Source organism: Manis javanica, chromosome 4 (assembly GCF_040802235.1).
Source record: "Manis javanica isolate MJ-LG chromosome 4, MJ_LKY, whole genome shotgun sequence".
Taxonomy (NCBI): Eukaryota; Metazoa; Chordata; class Mammalia; order Pholidota; family Manidae; genus Manis; species Manis javanica.
This window is the reverse complement of record NC_133159.1, coordinates 48,028,256-48,045,900: the sequence shown is the minus strand read 5'-3', so window position 1 is coordinate 48,045,900 and position 17,645 is coordinate 48,028,256. Positions and strand designations below refer to the sequence as shown.

The 17,645-nt window shown below is 39.7% G+C and overlaps 1 protein-coding gene across 9 annotated transcripts in view; it reads right to left on the bottom strand.

Moving 5' to 3' along the window:
* The window catches only part of FGGY (FGGY carbohydrate kinase domain containing), a 409,199-nt gene extending 392,852 nt beyond the window's left edge, over positions 1–16,347 (bottom strand). For 8 of the 9 annotated variants that reach the window (XM_073234008.1, XM_073234011.1, XM_073234012.1 and 5 more), the window contains exon 1: positions 16,221–16,347. The gene's annotated coding sequence lies outside the window, so the exon portion shown is untranslated. Of the gene's footprint in view, positions 1–3,496; positions 3,649–16,220 lie in introns of those variants that run through there. The other variant, XM_073234007.1, reaches the window with a different exon arrangement.
* Positions 16,348–17,645: the final 1,298 nt, after the last annotated feature.

Below are 17,645 nucleotides of genomic sequence, written 5' to 3'. Positions count from 1 at the left end.
GCCGCTGAGATTCAAGGCCAAGTCAGTGTGGCTCTAAACCCCGAAGTATGGCTTGTGAAGAATCAGAACTTTGGTTCCATCTCATTCTTTTTAGACAAAGATGAATGATCTAACAAGAAAAACAACTGTTAGGGATATGGGGAGTATGGGTTATCAGGCAGAGAGGAAAATGGACATGGACTGTGGAGGCCAAAGAAAGAAAATCATAGAAAGAAACTCAAGTTGGGCTGCACACAAGTTCTGAGACACACCTAACTTCTCAGTCTACAAGATGTTTCATAGGACAGCAACAGCCTTCTGGCCAAGTCCCCAGCATGGACTGGTCTGATTTTTGGCCCCTGTCCATGATCAAAAGACTACTCTTATGATAAATATTTATACGGTTCATTAAATAACAGCCTGTATAAATATTATTAGAAATGTGCCACAGGAAACCACAGACTTCATGGCTAATGCTTCAACAAATGTGCAAGCTGCTCAAATGCAGCGTGAAAAAGGGAAAGTGGAACCCAGTATGGGAGGCTATCCTTTGCAAAACTATCTCAGCAATTCCAAGGAGGGGGTCAGTGCTACAAATACTGTGCTGAAAACCGATCATTTAGAGGTTTTTCTTATTTCGTCCTCCTTTTCTTCTAAATAACCCAATAGCAATACTATTATTTCCCAAGATCACAACCCTCCAGGGTGGATGAGATTGCTTTCAAGTTCTATTTCTTAAAGAGCCACTCCTTCAGAATCAATCTGGTGACCGTGTCCACAGAAATAGTGTCCAAGAGACCTGGGAGGGAACTCAATATCTTCTTTCAACTTTGATCTTTCAACTTTGCTGGGAGCTCATGTACGTGAGTCCCACACAATTTATTTATTGAGTTATATTGCAATCTGGGGATTGGTAAATTTGGGAAGAAAAAGATAAGCAATGAGTACACCTGTCCACATCAGTCTTAACAGAAAGAACTAAATACCATTTTAAACAAATCACACATGCTCTAAGATGGTGGGAAGTTTGGGACACGAAAGAAAGAACTAATTTGGCAATAGTAATTGGTTCTCCATTGACTTTAACAACAATACACCTGGAAGAAGAACAGCTGTCCTCTTAAAGTGAAAAGCTGTTTCCAACAGCTCCAACCTCATAGTATTTTTGGAAAGATTAACTGACGCTATGTAACTGATGTTCCCAGCATAGTGGCTGATGGATGGTATATGCTCAGCAAACTGTGGCAATTATTAGGACTGTTGTTATGTGCCTACCTGCCCTTCTAAACCACCTCCAGACACCTGCAATTTCTTAATATCTGTTACCTATACATAGGTGTTCTCACCATAGTTAACAGCTCAAATCCCAGTTTAAAAAAAAAAAAAGAAAATACAAGTGCTTTCTCTACACCAAGATGCTAGGAATAGAAAATTGAAAAATATATGATCTCTGATTTTAAAGAGTTGACAATTTAATGTAAGAATCTGATTTTTATGAATCAAATGGTGAGGCCTCAAGTTATTCCTAGTTTATAATTCAAGCTAAACCTAATGCACTTAGTAAACTTACATATGACAGTGAAGTGGCTTCATGTGGCCACCAGAATGCCAGCCCCGCTCTCGGGGCCAAGCATCCTACTCCAGCTCCCCGTCACCCCACAGGAGGCAGAGACATCGGTTGGTAAAGTCAGCACCAGTCTACAGCTTTCATCACTGTTTCAGCCACTAGAGCAAAACCTCAATTCTTTCCAGGATGTTGAGGATCTTCGTGCTCTGGACTGAGTCCATTTTTAATGACAAACACGAAGTGATTGGAGGAGGAGTTTGGGATTAAATAAGACAGTCAAAAGGTTGGCTGTTCTTTTAAATTCAGAGTTGGATTCCAAAAGGTAGAAACGTCAGAACTTACCAAATCCCCACGCCTGCCTCACAATATGGTGGCAGCCACAAGGATCAGAACTGAGCCAGTTCTGGGTGGGGGCCCCAAAGGGCCACCCCCCAAAAGCCACACAGGTGAGGACCACACAACAGCTGACACAGTGAAAACGTGGCCTCCAGTCATGCTGAGGCCAGACACACAGTATAGGCCCTAAAGAGATCAGGGGTGGAAAACATGACTCACCAAATGACATCCCAAACTCGTATAATGACATCACCTGAGAGCAAATTAAACTTCAGATCCTATGTCCTCTTCTCTAAACCCTGCTTACTGTCTCTTCTCTCCTCTTCAACCCTTTTCATCCAATAAAGTAGCTCCTTAGTGGTTACATGGCTTTCAGGCCCTTTATAGTGCCCCACCCACCTATACCTTCTTGTGCAGAGAAAGGGAGAGGAGAACCCTCTTTCACAATGTCCTTCAAAGTGTGTGCTGCTTCCCTCATTTACAGGTGAGGACACAGAAATCCAGAAGCAACCAGTCCTTAGCTCATGGTCACAAAGCCCGGAGAGGAAGGAGGCCCTATTCAAATTCGAGTTTGTCTAAGCCAGAGTCCTTGGCTTTCCACACTAACCAAGTGCCTTGATCCTGGGCACATTTTCAGAATGCTCTCCCAAGTCTGTTCACCCTGTAAAAACTTCTCAGACACTCAGTCATTAGAAATGCCTTCTCTATGCTCTCATTAATAAAGGATATTTTATGTCCCTATAAATGTTACTGTAAAAAACATTAGATATTAACTGAGAATCTTCTGCCTGCTTCATCCTTGTACATATAGATAAGCATAGAGCAGTGTAATGTAGTATCAGGAGAATTACTAGGTTGTGGGGGATGGAGATTATTAATGTATAAAATAGTCAAATACCTTTTAAAATAAAAAGCCCCTAAGGACTGTCCCTGAAGGGTTCTAGAAGCACTACGAGCACTGCCTCTCTTCTGTGGAAAGCTCCACGCTCCCAGCCCAGGGCAGCTCCCTCCTTGACCAAGAGCCTACTTCCATAGGCACATGTATGGAGGGGAGAAGGCAGATGGAGATGAAGACCCCTCAGACAGACAAGAGATCCTGTCTAGTCAGTCTACCTCAGTCTATCTTTCACAACCCAAATGATGCCTTGAGTTCTCAAAAAGTCTAAGTTTGAATCTGATCGTCTCTCATTCTCATGCCAGGACTCTGGAAGCAGAAACATGGCCGAAAATGCACAAACAGAGTGAAGGGCTGGTGTCCTGATCCTAAATGCAAAGTTACTATATTTGAACCCTGATATGACAATTATAAAGCTAAGCCCACAACAGGGAAAATTATATACAAACTTAGTGATTTATTATTATAGGGACTCTTCGAAATATGAATTCCTGACCTCTGAGTTCTGAATAATGTAAATACCATGTAGTTTCTTCCCCTCTGTCACTTTGTTGTCTAAGAGACTGCTGTTGATTTGCTGACATAATTAACTACGAAATGATTTTCTATAGAACTAACCAGACCTTCAAAGCAATGCCATTATCATTAGCATGCTGGACAAAATCCATGGCTTTTCCCAGAAAGTCACTCGAATTAAAACAATAGAGGAACCCACCAACCTTAACAACTGCTTTCAGACGTCCGGCAGGTTCAAGAAAGGCTCAGAGAAGCACTGGGTCAAGCAACAAAATCTGTTCCCACACAGTCTTACAAAACGCCTACCTCAGAGACAATGCCCAGCTAGAGCTGGCGGAGGTCTTTGACCTGTTCTTGTTTACCTGCTTACGAGGCATGGCCAAGTGGCATTACAGCCCAAGGTGAAAGACCTAAAAGAATGAGTTATTTGAAGATTAAACATTAGACTTAGAGAACTGGAGAGTCTGCCTTCCCACTAACACACCCTGTCAAACTACGCAAGAGCTACAGCACGACTTCAATGGCTGCCTGCCCCCAGTGCCTACATGGCTTCTGCCCAAAATGAAGCCCAAGCCCTCTATCTGACACCCAAGGGCCTTCAAGCGCTGGCTCTTGCCTGCCCCTCTACCCTTACCTCCCTACCTGCCTCCCTGACCGCAATCCCTTCTACTCTAACGTTACAAAATACCGGCAACCTGTCAAAGCAAGGTTTGGCACCTTTATTCACCCTATCCCCTCTTCTTGTGATGAAAAGAACAAACTTGCAGTTCACAGAAAAAGAAATACAATGAATGCATATGAACCTTTCACCTCACAAATAATGGAGGAAATGCACACAAAACAATTCTGAGATATAATGTTACACCTAACAAATTGGCAAAAACTAAAAATTTGTTAATATCCATTTCTGGCAAGACTGTGGGGAAATAGGCACATTCATATACTTTTAGTGGGAGAATTGGTTCAACCTTCTTTAGAACAATTTGGCATATCCATTCATTTTCAAAATTGAACTGTATACACAACAGCTTAACTTCTAAGAATTTATCTTCTAAGAATCTATGGATTGGCTCACCTAAAAGATACATACAAATATGTCCATTAGAACATTTTTTGGAAAGAGCATGCTCACAAAAACGCTGGAAACAATGTTGATTCATGGGGGAGTTGCTAAAGGTGATACCTAAACAGCTGTTAAAAGCAATGAGGAGAGATAAAAAGTGCTAATTATGAATTATTAAGTAAAAGATCAAATTCTCAGACACTATAAAATGACCCCATTTGTCTTACTTTTTTTTTAAAGAGAATAGAGCATCAGTGGTTCTAAAACTGTGGTCTCCAGCATAACAGCAGCATCAACAAGGAATGTGTTAGAAATGCAAACTCGCAGCTCCACCCAGATCTACTGATCCAGAAGCTCTGGCACAGCTCCTCAGCCTGTGCTGTAAAAAGCCCTCCAGATAACCTTGACAGCTGCTGAATTTTGAGAACCACTGTACCATTTAAGTACCATACAAGATTTCAGGAAGATGCAAAAACCTGCTTATCTCAGTGACATCTAGGGAAAAGAAATGCAGGAACTTGGAGGGTAATTTTTAATGTTCCCTGTCTATGCTGTTTGAATTTCCACAGTGAGCAGCTGTGATTGTAATAATAAGAGATACTTGTATTGAATTGAACTCTGCTTTGTATGACTTCTACCCTTTGGTCCTGAATTCTATCCCGTAGGATCATCCAAACCACCTAGTTCCTTAGATGAACTATCCATTTAAATGGGGATAAAATGATTCTCATGACCTCCTGTTGAGTCTTCTTTCTCCCACACTCTCTATTTTCAGTTCCTATAACTGTTCCTCCTGTCTTTTTTTCCTATAACTGTTCCTCCTGTCTTTATTTTTCTAAAATAAAAAGACAGGAAGATGGGATAAGGGCACTTGATACATTAACATGAATGATCTTGAGACACCCGTGTTTCCACATGACATTGCATGGAGAGGAGGCAAGTTGGGCTAATAGCACATGACAAGCACATAGATTTTCTCTACCTTCCTGGAAGCTCCCTGGATAAAACAGATGCTGGAACATATCAGATGACCATCCAATGGAATATCCTATCTCTGACACTTACAACAGAATAAGTTGCTCAAGGGAAAGGGGAATAGAGCTGATGTATCTTCACAAACTGTCATTGAAGGGGGACTTTGAGATGGCCAAGGGACTGGTCATACATTCAGCCTAAATGATTTCCACCACTTCATTCCCCTACTCTCCCATAAGTCACCCACACATACATCACCTCATGTGTACCTGCGGTGTGGATTCTGCTTCATTTTGTCATCCATATAAAGACTTTCTGAGTAATTTAAGATGATTGGGGGAGGGAGTATAGGAACCTACAGGGAAATTATGCTTAGCTTGGAAAGGAAATCACCACCAAACACCCCGATACACTGTAGCCAGGATCCAGAGGAGGGTATCACTGACTCCTTATGCAGATGCTCCATCTGCCCTCCTCCTCCACTACATACTCAGTCCTTCTCTGCCTGTGTCCTGGGGACTGCAGTCTGGATCCTCTAGGTCAATTCTGCCTGTTAGTTAATTCTGGCCAATGGAGGGCACCAGCAGAAGCCTTCTGGGAGGAAGGAGAGTCAAGGTCAGGGCTCCCTTCCTTTAGAGCTGCCTTGAACCAGCTGCATCCCTTGAGCCAAGAGAAGGGATCCTCTCAAGGCAGACTTCTCCCCATTTCTCCTGGGTTCTGATAACAATTCCTCCCCTTGTCCATTTAAATATAGGGATATAACAATCCTACAGCTATTAGCCAAGGCATACAGGCTCCCTCACCTTTCCAAATAGCTCCTTTATTGAAAATTATCCCAACTTGAGGGAATTTTATGTTTCATTCTGTTATACCTTCTTCACTGTACCCCTTCGGGTCACATGTGGTAGAAGTGGTCCCCATTATTACTGGTGCCTAGGTGCCTCAAAATCCCTTCTTCACATTTTTAAAGAGTCCCTTCTTCAAATTTCCTTCAAAAATTCCAGTTGAACACCACCACTTCGAATTAAGATGGAGTAACAGGAACCCTATTTACCCTCCTGCCTAAAACAATTTTTTAAAAATGGACAAAACAGGAAACAAAGGTTCTCAGGACATCTGACAACAGACAACAAAGTACAGTGAACCCAAGGAGATGGGGAAAAAATGAGGTTTCCTGAAACTGCTCAAGCTTAGTACTTGAGACTGTGGCACAGGATGGGTAAATCCAGGCCAGCCCTGCAGTCTCAGTTGAAGAGACAAAGCTAAGAGTCCTGAGGACCCGGAGGCTGGAAGTCTTGGGCCAGAGTACAAGACAAGAGACAGTTGTACAGAGGGAAAATTCCAGAGACCTACAAAGGGCACTCACGTATTCAGGAGAGTACCAATCACTGTGTGCCTGTGAGGAAACTATCTGAGCCAGAAGCAACCAATAGGGTTCGAGTGAACCATCAGCAGACTTCACATAAGGGCATGAATGTACCTATTCACACCAGCCAGAGTAGAAAACCTCATAACTCACAGGACATTGGGTAGAATACCCAGAAGGGCTTTTACCTCAGCAGTTAGAAATTAGCCCTAGTCTCACCTAACAAAGCTTAAAGCACAACTCAAAAGGATCAAATTGTTTCAGAATAACTTACTCAGCTGATTCCTAGGCTCAGTTCCAATATAAGTATGTGAGAGGGGGTTTTCACTGCATGACACCAAGCAATTCTCAAACATCAGCAGGGTGTCCAAGAACGCAACTCCATTCAGACACTATCTGGCCGGAGACAACACTAGATTTCCCTACAAGAAATGCAGGCCTCCAGCCTACAAGGCTGCCCGCCACTCAACGGTTCTCAAGCCCCAGGCTGTTACCTGTGCATCTAACCAACTAGCTACAGATTGGAGGTTCTAACGACTTCCCCCATTGTTCCATTAATTTGCCAGAGCAGCTCCCAGAACTCAGGAAAACACATTACACCAGTTTAATAAAAGATAGTGTAAAGGATACAAGTGAACAAGCCAGATGAAGAAATGTGTAGGGCACGGTCCCAAATGAAGGAGCTTCTATCCTCATGAGCTTCAGCCCTGGCTCAGTGACATGTGGAAGTGTTCTGGTTTCCCCAAGCATGGAAGCTCTCTATCAGACAGAGAAGCAGGATACAAGAAAGAGTAAAAAGCTCTTCTCAAGGGAGAATGTAGTAACCACATTGTTTTTTCATGTGAAACCTTCGTAAGAGTGTATATCAATCATACCTTAATAAAAACTTAAAAAAGAAAAAATTAAATAAGATAAAATTTTTAACAAAAACAAAACAAAGAAAAGTTCTTCTCAAGGACTTCTGTGAGGGCTTCATTGCATAGTAACAGTTGACGAAGTGATTGGCCACTGGCTGATTCAACCTCCAGCCCCTCTACCCTCTCCCCTCTCATAGGTTGGGGGCTCAGGGCTGAAAGGTCCCACTTTCCGATCACATGGTTGAGCCCCCAGACACACAGCCCCTTCCCTTGGGTGGGGTTCTAGAGTCTCCTCAATAACACAATAAGACACCTAGTTCACCTTCATGGCTCTGAAGCTGTTTTCAGGAACTATGGACAAACACCAAATATATCTGAGAAACATATTTTGGTCATCTGAATAACCAAATATATATTTCTTATAAATCATTTTATCACAATTACACATACCCCAGAACAAAATTCAAGTACATTTATAGAAATGCAAAAGAATCCAGCCTAGCAAGGTAAGATACGTAATGTCTGGTATTCAGTCAAAATGTACCAGGTATGCAGAGAAGCAGGAAAATACTTCTGAAAAATGAGAAAAATCAATGGACAATGATTTAGAATTGACATATTTGATAGAATTGGCAGACATAGATATTAAAATAGTTATCATATTTCTACTTCATATGTTCAAAAAGGAAGGTCTGATTGAACTCAGAAGTTCAGACATGAAAGATATAAAAAAGACTCATGCTGGTATTCTAGAAATGAAAACTAGAATGTATTGGGGAGAAAGAAATTTCCTCTACCCCTCCAGGTTCTTGTAACTGGGTCAGGAATCAAATTGACATGAGACAGATTAAGAGAAGAAAAAACAAAACAAAACAAAACAAAACAAAAAACAAAGTTTAATTGCATACACACAGGGAATCTATAAGCATAGATTCCAAAGTCAGGGAGAATGAGATATATATCATCCTAAATCAAGGAGAAGCGGGGTAGGGGTCTGAGCCTTCAAAAGAAAAGGGAAGAAATTCATAGGAATATGAAAACATAAATGTTTGATAATCAACTGCTTGCTGGGGTGCACAGAAGCCTTGGGACAGGGAGAAGAACTGTAACAGACTTTGCCACATCCCTCCCTGTCTACTACACCTAGTTTACATTACAACCATAATTATCTAAGGTGACAGTCCTCTTCCTGGAGGAGTGTCTCCATCTAAATTCATTTTATGCAGTTTGCGGGTGGGAGAAGTCAAGGTTTTTGAATCTTTGGGGCCTTGATGTTTTCAACTCTGAAATAATCTACATGTCACAATGGCACATCTTGGGAGAGCCTGCTCTTGGCCCCTACAAATGTCTGAGATGAAAAACTGACTATATGAGATTAGACAATACAGCAGAAAAGATTAGTGACCTTTAAGAACATAGTATAGAAACTATCCAAAATACCACAAAGAGAAAAAAAATTTTTTTAATAAACAGAGCATCAGTGGGCTATGGAAAACCTTCAAGTGCCCTAATATTTGTGAAATAGGAATCACAGGAGAAAAGAGGTTGGAAGAAATATTTGAAGACATAATGACCACAAATTTTCCAAATCTGATGAAAACTATAAACCAACAGTTCCAAGAGTATCAGTAAATCCCAACCACAAGAAATATAAAGACTAAACAAAAAAATGTCAAAATAAAATTGTTCAAAACAATGATAAACAGAAAATCTTAAAAGCAGCAGAGGGGATACTTAATGCACAAAAGAAAAAAATATGAGAATGACAACAGATTTCTCATCAGAAATGATGCAAGCTATGAAGCAGAAGAGCAAGATCTTTGAAGTACTGACAGAAAATACTTTAAAATTCTTGACTCTGAAAAAAAATTTCAAAACTGAAGCCACAATAAAGACTTTTTCAGTCATACAAAAGATGAAAAAAAATCATCACTGACAGAACTGTACCACAAGAAGCAGGCAGGAAAATGATCTCACATGGAAGTCTGGATCTATAAAATAGATTGAAGAGCAGAGGGTATCTATATGACTACATATAAAGCCTTTTTAAAAATTATTTGAATGTCTTCAAGAGATTAAGGACCACTCAAACTAAATTAGCCACTTATTGTGGGGTTTACACATATGTAAAAGTGAAATGTACAACATGAAACAACAGTAGCACAAAGCTAGTAGGCAAGAATTATAAATAAATTGTAAAATGGTTCTTACTTTGTATGTGAAGTGGTATAAAACACTTGAAAGTTGATCTAATAAATTAAAGATGTATAAGCCCTAAAACAACACCTAAAATAATATCCCCCACCTAAAAAAATGCCTAATAAGCCAATAAAGGAGGAAAAAATGAAAATATAAAAAATTAATCCAAAAGAAAACAGAGAGAAAAAAAATAGAATAGAAAAGGAAGAAAAAAATAAGATGGTGTATGTAAAACAAACCTTATAAATAATTACATTAAATATAATCTAAATGCCCCAATTAAAAGGCAGAAATTCTTAGGCCTTGCTTTGTTATCCAGTCTAACTATATGTTGTCCAGAAGAAACCCACTTTAAATAAAAGGACACAAATAGATTAAAAAGTAAAAGGGGGAAAAAATATATCATAAAACAGCAATCAAAAGAAAGCTGGAGTTATTATATCATTATCACACTAAGTAGATTTTACAGCAAAAATATTATCAAGAATAATGACTAAGTAAATTTTAGAGGAAATAATATTATTAGAAAGTATGAAATAATAAAGGAGATGATTCACCAAGATGGCCTAACAATGCTAAATATTAATGCACCTAATAACAGAGCATCAGAATACACAAAGCAAAATCTGATAGAACTACAAGGAGAAATGCACACATCCCAATTACCATGAGATATTTCAAAAACCATCTCTCAATAATTGATAGAAACGTAGAAAATCAGCAAGGACAATATTAAGTAGTAGTCAATAAAGTTGACCTAGCTGACATGTAAAAAACACTCTACTCAACAAAAGCAGAACACACATTCTTTTCAAATGCACAAGGGACATTTACCATGACAAACCACATTCTGGGACATAAAACAAGTCTCAAAACATTAGAAGGTTTCAATTCACACAAAGTACATGCTGTGACTACAATGGAATTAAACTATAAATAATAAAAAGATATGTGGAAAGTCATCAAACATTTGGAAACTGAGTAACACAATTCTTTATAACCGATAGATCAAACAAGACATTAAAAACAAAAAACTAGGAAGTATTTTAACTGAAAGAAAATTAGAGCATAGCAAAAGTTATGGGATGGAGTTGAAGGAATAATATTTAGAGAGAAATTTATATCATCAAATTCCTATATTAGAAAAGAAGTCTAAAACAAATTACCTTAATCTCTACCTTAAGAAATTAGAAAAAGGAATCCAAAGTTAGTAGAAGAATGAAAATAATAAATTTCAGAGCAGAGATCAGTAAGTTAAAAAAAGGGAAAACAGAGAAAATAAATGAAACCAAAAACTAGTTCTTTGAGAAGTTCAATAAAATTAATAAATTTCTGGCCAGAATGACCAAGAAAATAAAGAGAAAAGACACAAATTACTAATATTAGAAATTAGGGAGGTAACATCAAATAGATTCTATAGATAGCAAAACAATAAGGGAATATTTTATAAGCAAATTAGACAATATATACAAATTCCCTGAAACACACAAACCAGTAAAACTCACTCAAGAAGCAACAGATAATCTGAATAGTCCTATAGTATGAAATCAATTGACTTCTTCCTCCTCTACTGCCGAACAAAAAAAAAAATCCTCTAGGTTCAAACAGTTTCACCAGTGAATTCCACCAAACATTTAAGGATGAAATAATATGAATTCTAAACAAACCCTTCCAGAAAATTGAACAGGAACAAATACTTCCTAACTCATTTTATGAGGCCAGAATTATCTTGATAGCAAAACTTAAAAGATAATACAAGGAAAAAAAATTATATCAATATCCATCATTAAGTAGATGCAAAATTTCATAAAATTTTGGCAAACAGAATCCAACAAAATATAAACAGGATAATAGGTCCTGAACAAGTACAGTTTATCTCATACAAGGTTAGTTTAACATTTGGAAAAAAAATAAGTAAATCAGTGAATGTAAGTCATATTAAAAGTCTTTTAAAAAGTTATCTTAATAATTATAGAAAAAAGCAACAAAATACAATATCTACTCTTCATTTAAAACAAAAATAAAACATACCTCACCTCTCAAAGTAATGTAGTAGGAACAGAATGGAACTTCCTAAACCTGATAAAGGGCTTTTACAAAAAAGTATACAACTAACATCATACATCATAGCTAATGAAAAAAATGAATGCTTCTCCCTAAGATCAGGAACAGGGAAGATGCCTGCTCTCCTCACTTCTATGTAACACTAAGTAGAGGTTTTTGCCAGGATACTATAGCAATAAATAATTAAATAAAAGGCATCCTCACTGAAAAGAAGTAAAATTGTCTGTTTACAAGTAACATGATTACCTACATAGAAAATCTAATGGCAACTACAAAGAACCTATTAGAACTAATAAATAGTTTAGCAAAACTTCAGGATACATAAGTATGCAAGTAGCTAAAGTCGGAAGTTGAAATGTAAAAAGATAGTATCATTTATCATAATATCAAAATATATGCAATTACCTACACATACTCTGACAAAGATGTGCAAGATACTCTACTGAAAGTTACAAAACACTGCTGAGAAACATTAGGGAAGACCTTATTAAATGAACAGACATACTACGGTCATGGGTCAGAAGTCAATATTTAAGATGCTAACTCTCCCCTAAATTAATGTAGAAATAGATTCAATGAAATTCCAACTAAAATCTATACAGGACTTTATTTTGAAATTGACAAAATTACTGTAAAATTAATACGGAAATGTAACAGACCCAGAAGAACCAAAACAACTTGCAAAGTTGAAGGACTTTACACTACCTACCTCCAGTACTTATTACATAGCTATATAGTCATCAAGACACCACATGTGGCATTGGCATTAAAATAGACAAAGAGATTAATGGAGCAAAATAAAACATCCAAAAACAGTCCCACACACAGTCACAGTAAATTGATTATGACCAATGGAGCAAAGGCAATTCAGTGGAGAAAGGATAGGCTTTTCGGTAAATGGTGTGGGCACAACTGATATCTTATGCAAAAAAAATGAACTTTGTTCGTTCATCTGGTGCTTCAGATTAATTTAAATTAACTTAAAATGGATTGTGGATTTAATACAAAACCCAAAACAGTAAAGCTTCTTTAAAAAAAAAAATAGAAAAAAATTGTAGAACTCAGGCTCAGCATGATTTCTTAGATAGGATACCAAAACCATGATCCAGAATAGAATAAATTGATAAAATGGACATCAAAATTACAAACTGATAAATTTGGCTCCATCAAAACTGAGAACAATGCTTTTCAAAAGTCACTGTGAAGGAAAATGAAGGCAAGCCATGAAATGGGAGAAAGTATTTGCAAATCACAGATGTGATAAAGAACTTGTAATGAGATATAAAAACTTCTCAAAACTCAAGGAAACAAACAACCCATTTTTTTAAAGAGGACAAAAGATTTAAAATTTACCCAAGAATATATATGAAATATACATGGGCAAATAAGCACAGATCAGAAAGGTGAAATTATCAGTTATAGGGAAATGCACGTTAAAACCACATGAGACAGGACTTCACATTTTTAGAATGGCTAAAATTAAAGTGTGACCACACCAAGTGCTGAAGAAACTGGAAGTTTCAGACCCCACTGAGAGGAATGTGAATGGCACAACCACTTTCAAATACAGTTTAGCTGTTTCTTAAAACATTAGACATACACCTACCATGTCCAGTCACTCCATTTCTAGGTATTTAACCAAGAGAAATGGAAGCCTATATCCATACAGAGAAATGTATGCATACAAATATCCATTGCAGTTTTATTTGTAGTAGCCAAAAAGCAGCAAATAATCCAAAAATCCAACAGGTAAATGGATAAACCAAGTATGGGAAGTCAAACAATGAAATACTATTTAACAAAAAAAGGCCTGAACTATGTATGCACATACAACATGGATGACTCTCAAAATGATTATCCTAAGTAAAAGCAGACACACAAAAAGGATACATATTGTATGACACCACAGGAGGGAGGGTTAACATAAGGGCCCAAGAAATCTCTGGAGCCATTAAAAATGTCCTTTACCTTTACGGTGATGATGGTTTTATGGATATATACATATGTCAAGATCTCTCAAAATAGACACTTTAAGTAAGCACAGTTTATTGTATGTCAAGTATACCTCAGTAAAACTGTGGAAAAATATCGCAGTTGAGAATGCCTTGTATTCTCAATGATACCTTGAGGGCTATATTCTCTTTATTCCTTACCTTAAATCAATAATTAATTCCTAACCATCCTGTTCTAGCCTCTCTCCAGTCCCATAATTACTAGGCTAACCCATCTTTCGTGTGTGTTATAATATCCTCTCTCCAGTCTTCACCACTGCAGTTCATTCTTCACCCTACAGCCGGAATTAATGTTCTACTCCACATCTGAGAATGTCAACTTCAATAGCTCCTGACTGCTCCGCAGACACATTTCAAACTCCCTTAACATGACTCATCTAACCCTCCTTGATCTGGCCCTTTCACCCTCCCCAGCCTCCTTTCTGGTGATTTCTCACCTTACCCTTTCCTGTCCAGCCATACTAATCAACAGTGTGCCAGGCTTATATAGTTTTGCCCATGCTGTTCCCAGGTCAGATAATCGCCTCCCCTTTTGTCTTTCCTCACTTATACTGAGGCTTTGTAACTCAGCTCCTGTAGTACCTCCTCCAGGAAGTTTTCCCTGAGACCATGGTGGGTCATTTGCCCTTCTCTCAACTGGAGAATCTTTTGCATACCTGGTCACAGCAGTAAGCTATGGTATTATCTCCCTCATCAGACTAGATATAAACTGACTGGGTGAAAGCTTGAAAGCAGAGACCAAGTCTAGTTCATCTTTATTTTCCCAGAGCCTACTACAGTGCCAGGCCTAGAATACATGCCACAAGATTCATGAGCAAATGAAGTGAAAAACTGGTTTGGATGGCCTCCTCTTACACCACCTGAGTGGATTCTATATTCCACCTTTTAAAATGATGTGCAGGTGAGAGGTTAAATGATCTCTGTAGTACATTCTGGCAAAATAATTATTCCAAACTTATTTCCAATCCCCTGGGATGCAGGGTTGTGGGAGGCAGCATTCTGGCTGGGAGTTGAAGGGCAAGATTCATTACCTCAAATTGTTTTCAAAACCAGTGGGTAATTGACTGTGATTTGAACTACGTGAAAGGTTAGGGAAAGGGAACCAGATTCCAGGAAAAGACAAGGCCCACAGCAAAAATTAATATGGCCTGGAAGAAGGCCCAGTCTCCTCTCAGTAAACTGCTTAATTCTATCCAGAAGACACAGATATCCACCCTCTGGGTTATTCCCTTCTCCCAATACACTTGTTTTGACCTCGAAATTCAGCCAGGGAGGCTCCCAAACTCCCTCCTCAAAATCGATCCCCAGGCCTTTGTCACCTCCTCCAGTCTGTTCCCCCGATCATCCCTAATAACAGCCCCCTGAGCCTCCTCTAGGAGGTCTTCCTCAGCAGGTCCCTCCAAAAGCCAGGCCAGTGGCCATTATCAGATCAAGGGCCAGGCAGAGGGCCTCATTAACAGCAGACTCCCAGAGGACCAGGAGGTAGTCAGAAAGCTGGAAGACCCAGCTGGCAACTTAAAAAAATTAGCATATGCACTTGGTGGATCATACATAAGTGGAGAAAAGCAAGCAAAACAAAACAAAACTCTACCATCCAAATAACAGCCACAAGCTAGAGAACTTGCCCTCTAATTAATTTGCAATTCAAAAGCACAATCACTTCTTCCCTCCTGATCTATTTTAAAACTAACCTAATAATGACAGCTCTTCCATATTGTGGCAATGCCAGATCCTTCAATTTAGGAATGATATTTGTTAAGACATGAGAAGTACTTCAGAGGAAAATAGCCAGTGATTAGGGAAATTCACCATTGTGCCTCTTGTCTATCCTTAAAAAAAAGAGAAATAAAGAAAAATGCAAAGATACCCCAAGGCCTTTCCTACCCAGGTGAACTAACCAAACAGCATTATAACGTTTAAGCTAAATCTCACCTCAAACATCATCACAAGCCACGGAAAACGTTTCAAGTTATAAGCAGCACTGGCCTTAAAATGCCTTAGGTAGCCAGATTTGGACTGAATGGCTCAAAAATGCCTGGGAAAATGTCCTACAATTTGGGGGAGGTGAAGGAAAAAGTGAAAGTGAACATAGTTAACTGGCCAGTGATGGCAGGGGACCCCGGGTTCCAGACATTGCACAGACAGCCTTGGGGATGAAGTTTACACCGAACCCTCCCTTGAGAGGCCAGACGCCTCAGCCAGGAGAGGGCATAGGGTATTCAACAAGTTCTCGGGAGCCAAGGCCGGGCGGGAGACACAACTTAGGCGGCCAGAGGACGAGGAGATAGCGACCGCGGCACAGGAGAGGGAGGCTTGGGCCGGTACGCTTTGGCCCTGCGCTCCTGCAAAAGCCCCTGGTGCACACGTGGGACTGAGAGGAGGGTCACTTACTTGTCCAATCTGAAATTACATTTGAGCTAGCAGGGTTCTGCTAGTTGCTGCGCTGAGAGCCCCACCGCGCAGAGGCTGGGCGGTCCCAGCGGGCGGCCTCGGCCCCGCCCCCGCCCCAAGCCAGGCCCGCCCCGGCCGGCCGCGGCCCCTGTAAAACGCACCCGGATTGGCGCTTTGAACCGGGCCCGGAATTGGCCCACGTATGCCCGCCCCCGCGGCTTTTGGCAGAGTTCAGCGGCTGGTGGCGGAAACCGCAGTTTCGCTGCGCTTCTGGACCTCTGAAGGCACCGAGGGCACTTTGTCTGCTCCAGCGGCGAGCTCAGGCTCCTGGGTGCTCATCTCGAAGAACTCACCCACCCAAACGGTGCACGGCTCCTGATGGCTGTGCACGTCAAATGCGTTTCCTGTAACTCCTCAACCATTTACTGAACACCAGCACTTTCGTAGGCGGTTTAAAAAAAAAGTTTTTTATTGAATGCTTACTTTGTGCTGTTCTTCATACTGTATCCGGATTTACTCATCCAGTTCTGTAGCCAACCTTATGAAGCGGTGTCACAATCTTTAAATCTACAAAACCGATGGGTCCTTGCCTTTGATGAGGTTACAGTCTGTGAGTCCTGGACATACCTATCTCATTTAATTCTCACAACCCTTGCTTTTCCAATAAGCTAGATGCTATTTCTCCCTATTTTACAGATGTGGAGAGTTGAGACGTTTTCAGTGAGTTCTGAGACACACATCTGGTAATGGAGGAAGAATTCCACCCTGAGCTCCAATCTGACCTGTTTCCATTAAGAAACAGTTGATAGGACCAGAGATTTGGAATCCAGTTTAGAAAGTTACTAAATCCAAACCTTTATTATTCTAAAAAAGGAAACTGAGGCCCAGTAAAGGGAAGTAACTTTCCAAAGACACCAGATATGAGTGGTAAGCCCAGGTAATAAGTGATTTCATTGAAGTGAACTTTATGCCATGAGCCTTATAGTCACTGTCTGCTATCCTCCTAACAACTCCGAAGGTGAATAGTTGCTCTGATCTTTGTCTTATAGGTGAGGATACTGGCTCAGTAAGGCTGAGGCCACATGATTTAGCTGCATCTGTTTGGGATCCTGGCTTAGAGTCATTTTCTTTCTTCTGCACCATGGTTGTCTACCTTTCATTTCTGAAAAATATCCAAAGATCTAAATGGACTGTTTGGGAAGAGAGGAGGTAGTACTGGGACCTGGTTACTTAACACCTGTGTGAATCATAGTGTACAATAAGAATAACAATACTAAGATTCATTCATCTTACCTTTCCATAGTACTGTGAAGAGCAAATGAGGTAATGGATATGGAAATGCTTTATAAAGTGTTAGATGCTGCATACATGAAAGACACGTCTTCTAGATCTTCCTCAGTGTACCCCAGGAATGGAATGGCATTT